This window comes from Lepidochelys olivacea, assembly GCF_965140295.1.
Source record: "Lepidochelys olivacea isolate rLepOli2 genome assembly, chromosome: 4".
Lineage (NCBI taxonomy): Eukaryota > Metazoa > Chordata > Testudines > Cheloniidae > Lepidochelys > Lepidochelys olivacea.
This window is the reverse complement of record NC_140414.1, coordinates 113,451,723-113,463,519: the sequence shown is the minus strand read 5'-3', so window position 1 is coordinate 113,463,519 and position 11,797 is coordinate 113,451,723. Positions and strand designations below refer to the sequence as shown.

Sequence of the window (11,797 nt, the reverse complement as noted above, 5' to 3'; positions counted from 1 at the left end):
TGTTGAAACATTCACTACTGCTGGAGAGCAGGCTCAGTCCAAGTCTTCCTTAGATTTGAATTGTGAAATGGCCTAGTTTGAGTGTTCTGGAAAACAAGTCACCTGGATCTGCCTTCTTTTTAAGTGGCTGTAGTGTGTGGGGTTTGAAGCATTGCTTTCTGCTTTGCCACAGTTCGTTTTTCTAAATCTCTGTAAGAGGTCCTAAGTCCTGCACTACAATATGCTCTTTAGAAATATTCAATTATTACTTCCGTTCATCTTCTCCAGTCTTCCTAACCCAATCTATTCAGCACATACATGTACCTACACCCACTGAAATCAATCGGAGCTTTGCTGCCGGCTTCATTTGGTACATGACTGGTCCCTAAATCTCTAGTATGCATAATACAAATGATGTGTCAGTTTAGAAGTATTTCTCAGTCTATTTAGGTTGGCAACTCCTTAACTAAAGTAAAACATTTTCCTGACTCCCTTACATTTACCATGGAAGTGGAAGTACAAAAGTACTGTATAATTTGTGTGTGTGTGTTTGTTTCGAGACATTGACAGAATACATGGCCTCGAAAGGTTAGAGTGCACAGCAATTGGGGAGCAAAATTTTCTTTGTTTAAAATTTGTAATACATTTTTCAACACCTCACAGCCGCCTTGATCATCTTTTCTGACCCTCCTGGGGGTCACAACCCACTGGTTGAGAAACACTGATTTAGAGCCTTTAGTCTTTCCTGCTGATATTTCTTTGCAGGCAGTCCTCGGACTTACGATACAATTGGTTCCTGAAAATCGCATCTTAAGTTGAAACATTGTAAGTTGGAACTGAGCACGTATGAATGTAGATTGAGCGTCGTAAAGTCAAAACCAACATTGTAAAGTTGAAACAGTGTGTCAATTTATAAACAGCATAAGTGCCCTTCATCATAACTCAAACATCAAGTCGAGGACTGCCTGTACCTCTTAATCTTTGTACTGAATCTGATTGTTGGAGCCCATCACCTTCAGCAGACAGGACTCCAATCAGCCCAGTTGTTGCTATCATATCTTTCATTTTGATGGGTGGTGTGTGGCCAGTCATTTGATCGTATCTTCTCTAGGACTCTAGGACTTGCTTGTACTCCTGGGGGAATTCTGTGCCACTGCAGGTGCAGCCTCACCCCTGAGTCCATGTCCCAGGGTGGGGGTGGGGAGGCTGCAGGGCAGTGGTGAGCTGGAGCCGGTTCCCACCGGTTTGCTAGAACTGGTTGTTAAATTTAGAAGCCTTTTTAGAACCAGTTGTTCCATGCGGGGGGGGGGGGGGGAGAAGCAGAGTGGAGCGGCGTGTTCAGGAGCGGAGGTGAGGTGGGCCGGGCGTGGGGCAGGGAGCTGCTGGTGGGTGCTCCAGCCCCAGAGCCCCCACGGAGTCGGTGCCGAAGGCGCCACTTTTGATGTGATCAGTGGAGGGAATGGCTACTCCCCCCCCCCCAGCTATGCTCCCCCGCCCCTAGGAGCCAGGAGGCACCTGCAGGATGCTTCCTGGGAGCTGCCCCAGGTAAGCACCGCCGGGACTCCCCACCTTGCCCCCCCAGCATGTCCTTCTGGCTCTTAGGGGTGGGGTGGGCACCCACTATGGTGGCCCACGAGACCCTCCTGCCCGGTTCTGGGGGCGGCCAGGGAAGTGGGGTGGATGGGGAGGGGGGGCCTCAGGGAATGCAGGGGGGTTGGATGGGGCAGGAGTCCCGGGGGGCAGGGGTGGGCAATGACCCCCTCATGGGGTGAGGAGGGAACCAGTTGTTAAGATTTTGGCAGCTCATCACTGCTGCAGGGTGATCTCCCCACCTTCGTACAGCCAGGTGGCCTGTGCTCCGCACTGCCATGCTGGAGCCTTTGCATTTATTTATTGACAAATAAAACTTGCAGATTTTTTTGGAATTTTAATATATGCACAGAATTTTAACTTTTTGGTGCAGAATGCCCTCAAGAGTAAAACTGCTTGTTCTCCAGTCACACTAGTGGCATTTCTACTCTGGGTACCATCTTATCTCTTCAACTATCATCCCTCTGCCATGTAGCCCTTCTGTGATTTCACAACTGCTGTTCTGTTCCCACTTTCTTCTTGCTCCACGGTTGACTCAGTTGCTAAATCCCTCTATTCTGCTTTCTCCTAAATTCCTTTGCCTCTCCCTCCCATTTTAAAGTCTGTCTCTTTTACCTCCAACATCTGATTTGTTCCATTCTGTGCCACTGAAGGAAATTCCCTCGTTCATGCAGTCTTCCTCTACTACAGATGCGTTCTTTCCTACTTCAGTTTTAATACCTTCTTATTGGTCAGACAAAACCATTTCAGCAACAATCACGTCCAGAATCCCAGTTGCTTAATGGTAACCTTTTATTATAAAAGCTGCCCCCTCCTTTCTTATGTTCTTCTCCCTGCACTTGATCTTTCCAGCTTCTTCCAAAAATTAGACAAGATCTACCATATTTTCCTTCCTCTTATTCTATCACTAAGGGTATGTCTACACTACGGAATAAGGTTGAATTTATAGAAGTTGTTTTTTTAGAAATCGGTTTTATATACTTGAGTGTGTATGTCCCCACAGAAAATGCTCTAAGTGCATTAACTCGGCGGAGTGCTTCCACAGTACCGAGGCTAGAGTCGACTTCCGGAGCGTTGCACTGTGGATAGCTATTCCACAGTTCCCGCAGACTCCGCTGCCCATTGGAATTCTGGGTTGAGATCCCAATGTCTGATGGGGCTAAAACATTGTCGCACGTGGTTCTGGGTACATATCGTCAGGCCCCCGTTCCCTCCCTCCCCCCGTGAAAGCAAGGGCAGACAATCGTTTCGCGCCTTTTTTCCTGAGTTACCTGTGCAGACGCCATACCACGGCAAGCATGGAGCCTGCTCAGGTAACCATCACCGTATGTCTCCTGGGTGCTGGCAGACGCGGTACGGCATTGCTACACAGTAGCAGCAACCCATTGCCTTCTGGCAGCAGACGGTACAGTACAACTGGTAGCCGTCCTCGTCATGTCCGAGGTGCTCCTGGCCACGTCGGCTGAGAGCGCCTGGGCAGACATGGGCGCAGGGACTAAATTTGGAGTGACTTGACCAGGTCATTCTCTTTAGTCCTGCAGTCAGTCCTATTGAACTGTCTTATGGTGAGCAGGCAGGTGATACGGATTGCTAGCAGTCCTATTGCATCATCTGCTGCCGGGCAGGCAAGAGATGAGGATGGCAAGCAGTCCTATTGTACCATCTTCTGCTGAGCAGCCATGAGATGTGGATGGCATGCAGTCCTTCTGCACCGTCTGCTGCCAGCCAAAGATGTAAAAGATAGATGGAGTGGATCAAAACAAGAAATAGACCAGATTTGTTTTGTACTCATTTGCCTCCTCCCCTGTCTAGGGGACTCATTCCTCTAGGTCACACTGCAGTCACTCACAGAGAAGGTGCAGCGAGGTAAATCTAGCCACGTATCAATCAGAGGCCAGGCTAACCTCCTTGTTCCAATAAGAACAATAACTTAGGTGCACCATTTCTTATTGGAACCCTCCGTGAAGTCCTTCCTGAAATACTCCTTGATGTAAAGCCACCCCCTTTGTTGATTTTAGCTCCCTGAAGCCAACCCTGTAAGCCGTGTCATCAGTCGCCCCTCCCTCCATCAGAGCAACGGCAGACAATCGTTCCACGCCTTTTTTCTGTGCAGACGCCATACCAAGGCAAGCATGGAGGCCGCTCAGCTCACTTTGGCAATTAGGAGCACATTAAACACCACACACATTATCCAGCAGTATATGCAGCACCAGAACCTGGCAAAGCGATACCGGGCGAGGAGGCGATGTCAGCACGGTTACGTGAGTGATCAGGAATGGACACAGATTTCTCTGAAAGCATGGGCCCTGCCAATGCATGCATCATGGTGCTAATGGGGCAGGTTCATGCTGTGGAACTCCAATTCTGGGCTCGGGAAACAAGCACAGACTGGTGGGAATGCATAGTATTGCAGGTCTGGGACAATTCCCAGTGGCTGCGAAACTTTTGCATGCGTAAGGGCACTTTCATGGAACTTTGTGACTTGCTTTCCCCTGCCCTGAGGCGCATGAATACCAAGATGAGAGCAGTTCTCACAGCTGAGAAGCGAGTGGCGATAGCCCTGTGGAAGCTTGCAACGCCAGACAGCTACCGGTCAGTTGGGAATCAATTTGGAGTGGGCAAATCTACGGTTGGGGCTGCTGTGATGCAAGTAGCCCACGCAATCAAAGATCTGCTGATATCAAGGGTAGTGACCCTGGGAAATGTGCAGGTCATAGTGGATGGCTTTGCTGCAATGGGATTCCCTAACTGTGGTGGGGCCATAGACGGAACCCATATCCCTATCTTGGCACCGGAGCACCAAGCCGCCGAGTACATAAACCGCAAGGGGTACTTTTCAATAGTGCTGCAAGCTCTGGTGGATCACAAGGGACGTTTCACCAACATCAACGTGGGATGGCCGGGAAAGGCACATGACGCTCGCATCTTCAGGAACTCTGGTCTGTTTCAAAAGCTGCAGGAAGGGACTTTATTCCCAGACCAGAAAATAACTGTTGGGGATGTTGAAATGCCTGTATGTATCCTTAGGGACCCAGCCTACCCCTTAATGCCATGGCTCATGAAGCCGTACACAGGCAGCCTGGACAGTAGTCAGGAGTTGTTCAACTACAGGCTGAGCAAGTGCAGAATGGTGGTAGAATGTGCATTTGGACGTTTAAAGGCGCGCTGGCGCAGTTTACTGACTCGCTTAGACCTCAGCGAAACCAATATTCCCACTGTTATTACTGCTTGCTGTGTGCTCCACAATATCTGTGAGAGTAAGGGGGAGACGTTTATGGCGGGGTGGGAGGTTGAGGCAAATCGCCTGGCTGCTGGTTACGCACAGCCAGACACCAGGGCGGTTAGAAGAGCACAGGAGGGCGTGGTACGCATCAGAGAAGCTTTGAAAACCAGTTTCATGACTGGCCAGGCTACGGTGTGAAAGTTCTCTTTGTTTCTCCTTGATGAAACCCCCCGCCCCTTGGTTCACTCTACTTCCCTGTAAGCTAACCACCCTCCCCTCCTCCCTTCAATCACCGCTTGCAGAGGCAATAAAGTCATTGTTGCTTCACATTCAAGCATTCTTTATTCATTCATCACACAAATAGGGGGATGACTACCAAGGTAGCCCAGGAGGGGTGGTGGAGGAGGGAAGGAAAATGCCACACAGCACTTTAAAAGTTTACAACTTTAAAATTTATTGAATGCCAGCCTTCTTTTTTTTGGGCAATCCTCTGTGGCGGAGTGGCTGGTTGGCTGGTGGCCCCCCACCACGTTCTTGGGCATCTGGGTGTGGAGGCTATGGAACTTGGGGAGGAGGGCGGTTGGTTACACAGGGGCTGTAGCGGCAGTTTGTGCTCCAGCTGCCTTTGCTTCAGCTCAACCATACACTGGAGCATACTGGTTTGGTCCTCCACCAGCCTCAGCATTGAATCCTGCCTCATCTCATCACACTGCCGCCACATTTGAGTTTCAGACCTGTCTTCAGCCCGCCACTTACTCTCTTCAGCCTGCCACATCTCCTCCTGGTCATTTTGTGCTTTCCTGCACTCTGACATTATTTGCCTCCACGCATTCGTCTGTGCTCTGTCAGTGTGGGAGGACAGCATGAGCTTGGAGAACATTTAATCTCAAGTGCGTTTTTTTTTCTTTCTAAGCTTCACTAGCCTCTGGGAAGGAGAAGATCCTGTGATCATTGAAACACATGCAGCTGGTGGAGAAAAAAAAAGGGACAGCGGTATTTAAAAAGACACATTTTATAAAACAGTGGCTACGCTCTTTCAGGATAAACCTTGCTGTTAACATTACATACATAGCACATGTGCTTTCATTACAAGGTCGCATTTTGCCCCCCCCCCACCATCGCGTGGCTACCCCCTCAACCTTCCCCCCTCCCTGTGGCTAACAGCGGGGAACATTTCTGTTTAGCCACAGGCAAACAGCCCAGCAGGAATGGGCTCCTCTGAGTGTCCCCTGAAGAAAAGCACTCTGTTTCAACCAGGTGACCATGAATTATATCTCACTCTCCTGAGGATAACACAGAGAGATAAAGAACGGATGTTGTTTGAACGCCAGCAAACATACACTGCAATGCTTTGTTCTACAATGATTCCCGAGTACGTGTTACTGGCCTGGAGTGGTAAAGTGTTCTGCCATGAAGGATGCAATAAGGCTGCCCTCCCCAGAAATCTTTTGCAAAGGCTTTGGGAGTACATCCAGGAGAGCCGCGAATGCCAGGGCAAAGTAATCCTTTCACATGCTTGCTTTTAAACCATGTATAGTATTTTAAAAGGTACCCTCACCAGAGGTCCCTTCTCCGCCTGCTGGGTCCAGGAGGCAGCCTTGGGTGGGTTCGGGGGGTACTGGCTCCAGGTCCAGGGTGAGAAACAGTTCCTGGCTGTCAGGAAAACCGGTTTCTCCGCTTGCTTGCTGTGAGCTATCTACAACCTCATCATCATCACCATCTTCTTCGTCCCCAAAACCTGCTTCTGTGTTGCCTCCATCTCCGTTGAAGGAGTCAAACAACACGGCTGACGTAGTGGTGGCTGAACCCCCTAAAATGGCATGCAGCTCATCATAGAAGCGGCATGTTTGGGGCTCTGACCCAGAGCGGCCGTTCGCCTCTCTGGTTTTCTGGTAGGCTTGCCTCACTCCTTCAGTTTCACGCGGCACTGCTTCGGGTCCCTGTTATGGCCTCTGTCCTTCGTGCCCTGGGAGATTTTGACGAAGGTTTTGGCATTTCGAAAACTGGAATGGAGTTCTGATAGCACGGATTCCTCTCCCCATACAGTGATCAGATCCCATACCTCCCATTCGGTCCATGCTGGAGATCTTTTGCGATTCTGGGACTCCATCATGGTCACCTCTGGTGATGAGCTCTGCATGGTCACCTGCAGCTTGTCACGCTGGCCAAACAGGAAATGAGATTCAAAAGTTCGCGGTTCTTTTCCTGTCTACCTGGCCAGTGCATCTGAGTTGAGAGTGCTGTCCAGAGCGGTCACAATGGAGCACTCTGGGATAGCTCCCGGAGGCCAATACTGTCAAATTGTGTCCACAGTACCCCAAATTCGAGCCGGCAAGGCCGATTTAAGCGCTAATCCACTTGTCAGGGGTGGAGTAAGGAAATCGATTTTAAGAGCCCTTTAAGTCGAAATAAAGGGCTTCATCGTGTGGACGGGTGCAGGTTTACATCGATTTAATGCTGCTAAATTCGACCTAAAGTCCTAGTGTAGACCAGGGCTAATACTGAGGTTCTTCAGCTGCTCATCTCTAACCCCTCATTCTGCCTAACTGTACCTAACCCCCTCCTAATTTTGCTAGCTCCCATGCAGATTATATGACTTCCTTTCCTTTTCAAACCCTTACGGTCCTCTGCTTCCCTTCAGAATACAAGTATGCTATGTATAATTCAGGATCTTATAGGTCTCTTTATTATGGCATCTGATCACCTATGCACTCCCTTCAAAAATCCAACCCTTGACTGTCATACATCATTTGCTTTTGGAGGTGGCGGATCAGGGGAAAGATGGAATCTAACAACTCCCTGAAAAGCTAAGTACTTTTAAACCAGCCCCACAGTCTGGTTTTTTCCATCCTGCTAATAATAACTTTGGAGCGTTTTCCAGGTACATAGACTGTAGAGTTGGGCAGGAAACAGTTTTTCAGCTTGCAAAAATTTGAGATTTTGAAAAACTTTCCTGTTCCACAATGGGACAAAAGTGAGACCTTTTGCAGTCTTTCGCAAAAACCAGAGCAAGAGAGAGTCTGACTCTAGATTAGCCTATAGCATTGGTGCTGATCTTGGATTTGCGAAATCCAGCTTCAATTCCCATCTCTTCCTGACTTGAACTGGGGTCTTCTCCTATCCCAGCTGAGAGCTCTAACCAGTAGACTATAGAGTCAATTTCCAGCTTACTCAAATTCTCTGGTTGGAGCTGTTCTAAACTCACACTTGGGATACAAAACCAGACCTCACTCTATAGCCAAGTGGTTAGGGAACTCAAGTGGGAGATGGGAGACCCAGATTCAAATCCCTGCTACCAAATTGGGCAGAGTAGGGACTTGAACCTTGATTTCCCCACATTGCAATGGAGTGCCCTGACCAGAGGGCCTTTTGGCTATTGTGAGGTAGGGCTCCCTGTGGTTTTTGATCAGCAGGTCCATCCTGGATCTGAGAAACCATTTTGTTGAAATTGACTCCCAAAGACAAAAAAACCCCAACAACAAAAAAACAACTGACCACACACATTTTGTTGAAAAATACTTGACCAGCTTTACTTATCAGGGATGCAGTTTTAAGGCTCTGAATAATTAAATTTATTTATTTTGACACAGTTTGAGTTTGGAAGTGTGGGAAATGAACCTTTTGCCTGTTTATTTTTTCAGAAATTTTGGAGAGAAGAAAAATGGCTTTTGTAAACTCTACTACTCAAGGATATAGACACATCACTAAGCATTGTGTAATTATATGAACAGTATGTGTTCCTTTGAGTCAGACTCTTATGTATGTTGTTACTGAAGGAAGCCTGTTCCGCTCTCAAAAGTGTCCGTGCTAATCTAATTAAAAAAATTCTAGCCCTTGTCTTGTTTCAGAACAAAATCTGCAAAATATAAACCTAGTGCTTGCTAGGGTTGGATGTTACACTGTGGGTTTTTTTCACTAAAAACCATGCTGCCCAGTCCAAGCCTTTGGCACCCACACATTCTGTGGTAGTAGATCACCTACATTTTGTTGGGACTTCTGGCTGATCTGTGGGTGTAGGAGCTGCTTACGCTTCCCCTGCTGCCTCTTGAGAAGAGCTCGCTTGCAGACTCAAATGGGCCATCTGCATTGCGCTAGCTCCTCTGTTGAGCTGATCTCCAGCCACAAGGACTCACTCACTATCAATGCTGGCTCAGGCATCCTAGTCCTAGGATGCATGGGGGAAGAGGAATGGGGTCTTCACAACCTGCTGTTGGCACCCTCCTTGGAGTCTGAGTAATTAGAAGAGGGATGAACCTCAGTGAGAGGAGACGAAGAAAGGTGTTGCTATATGGAACGTCTCAAAGGGGGAAGTGGAAGAGAATGGAGAAAGGGAAGCTTTAAAGAGGAGAGAGAACAATAAGGAAAAAAAGAGAATGGTGTGGAGGTGGGAGAGGAGAACTGTGACACTCCCTTTAGGACAGCCCAGACCTGAAGAAGAGCTCTGTGTGACTCGAAAGCTAGGCTGTCTCACCAACAGAAGTTGGTCCAATAAAACATATCTCACCCACCTTCACCCTTTAGGTTAGTGACTTGTATTTAATTATATGCTGCTTTAGTATCGCTCTAGCTACCCAGGCAATAGAATACAATTATGTCAGACTGATCACCAGTGAAATCACCCAAGAGACCTTTGGCCCCAGCAAAAGTGCAGGTTTAAAGTAGTTTATGCTATGGTGTCATGAGGACTGTCTTTTTAAGACAGACAGAGCCAGGACTCTTGGCATTCTCCCTGCCTCCAGGGGGCACCATGCACCTACCTCTGTATCTTGGAAGGTTAGTTTAGCAGCTTCTGCCTGCCTTGGGTGTTGTGATCCCCAAAGGCCCTGCGATGGTGGGCAGCGCTGTGATCGCCTCAAGAGAGGATCCAATGCTATGGGCCAAAGGCACTTAGGCAGAGGGCAGTAACCACAGCAGCCACCTTCTAGCCTATGCCCTGGCACCGTGTGGCAGACTGGGCTGATAGGCGGCGGCTAGCAGCAGCGGCAACAAGGAACCCGGTCCTGCAGTCCAAGGACGCCGAGGTAGGTGAGAAAGCAGCCTGGGAAGTACCTGCAGGGAGGGGGCATTTCACTTGAATTTGGGGGTTGATTTGATTTGTGGAGGGTCTTTTGGTGGGAGGAGGAAGTGACAAATCAGACTGAGTGGGGAGGATTTATAAGAGAGGCTGTGTTGGAGGTGAGTGGGTCAGTATATGCATAAGGGGAGAAGCAGGATGAGCTATTCCACAAATTTTCTATGTGCTGTACTGAAATGTTTGTAGTGAAAGCACCTAACTAATTTGTAGAAGTCACTGGAGATGGGTAGTGGAGGGACTGGAGGATTTGGCAGCTGAAGAGGCAATAACCAGGGATCTGGCATTTGCGAAAGTACCTATTGACACTCTAGAGGTAGCTGTAGCCTTATGGCGAGTGGGAGGGGCTGGATCTCCTCTCTCCTTATAGGCATGGTCTATGGCAGTGACTCTCACCTTTCCAGACTATGGTATCCCTTTCAAGAGTCTGATTGGCTTGCGTACCCCCAAGTTTCACCTCACTTAAAAACTGCTTGCTTACAAAATCAGGCATAAAAATACACAAGTGTCACAGCACGCTATTACTGAAAAATCACCAGAACAGCTGGGCCTTAGTAGCCACCAGCCCTCCTACATAATTGCCTACATATTAGCAACTGGTGTCTGCATACATAATCCTTAACAGAAGTAGCTGGGCTTCCCTTCTGCTGCAGAGGAGGCTCTGGGGGCCCAAAGATGCCTCCTTCTTGAAAATGAATTGGTTAAATTCAAGAGTTTCCTCAGAGACTTATTTTGCTGGACCTCCCAGACTTCCATAGGTGAGCTCCTTTATAAGAGAGTCTATTAATCAAGCTGTAGACCTTTCCTAGGATGCATTCCACATCCTTCTTTTATCTGGTCAGTATATACAGATAAGCATTCAGGGGCAAAGGTAATGAAATACCTGATGAGATATTTATTTTAAACTAAATTTTTGATGACAGGTTTCAGAGTAGCAGCCATGTTAGTCTGTATCCGCAAAAAGAAAAGGAGTACTTGTGGCACCTTAGAGACTAACAAATGTATTTGAGCATAAGCTTTCATGAGCTACAGCTCACTTCATTGGATGCCTTTTTTTTATGAAGTAACCAACCATTTCCTAAGGGAAGCTCAAAGAGCAGCTGCTTAAAATGTTACTGTGAACTGAAGAACAATAAACTTTATCTCTTGGATGCAGAATTGATTAATTCCTATTTATCAGTTGGTGGGGGGACAGGGATGACTTATTAAAACAAAATGGATAAAATTGTTCAGATTTCTCTTTTAGATACATATTTTTTAATTTTTTTATCCTACAGTAATACAACTATATTAGCATCTACGTCTCCATCCTTTAGTCAGTCCTCAGAATATTGGGAGTTAGGTTTGGGATTTTATGATGTGATACTGTTTTTAAATATGGATTTAAATTGTTTTCAAAGTGGGTTCATTTTACATGTTGATCATTTAAATGAAATCAATACTAACTTTTAATTATTTTTTAAAAAGTACTAAGGTAAGAAAACAAGCTGGTGAAGTAGAGCAGGTGAGAGTTGAAATGCTATCATTACAGTACATAAAAATAATCTCCTTTAAATTGGCCCGTTTTCTGGAGCTTATTTCAATATGTATTAATCCTTTGAGAACCTGAAATTATATAATGAGGTAAATGTAAAATCTTATAGGCATTCTGTTTGATTAAACACAATTTAACATTAAAAAGAAAAGGAGTACTTGTGGCACCTTAGAGACTAACAAATTTATTTGAGCATAAGTTTTCGTGAGCTACAGCTCACTTCATTGGATGTATGCAGTAGAAAATACAGTGGGGAGATTTTATATATACAGAGAACATGAAACAATGGGTGTTACTGTACACACTGTAACAAGAGTGATCAGGTAAGGTGAGCTATTAGCAGCAGCAGAGTGTGGGGGGGAAGGAAACCTTTTGCAGTGATAATCAAGGTGGGCCATTG

At 47.0% G+C, this 11,797-nt stretch overlaps 1 long non-coding RNA gene across 2 annotated transcripts in view; it reads right to left on the bottom strand.

Annotated features, from left to right (window-relative positions):
* Positions 1-5,200: 5,200 nt before the first annotated feature.
* Positions 5,201-11,797, bottom strand: part of LOC311520259 — a 54,332-nt gene continuing 47,735 nt past the window's right edge. For both annotated transcript variants that reach the window (XR_014711534.1, XR_014711535.1), the window contains exon 5: positions 5,201-5,758. This is a non-coding gene — a long non-coding RNA (uncharacterized lncRNA). The remainder of the gene's footprint in view (positions 5,759-11,797) is intronic.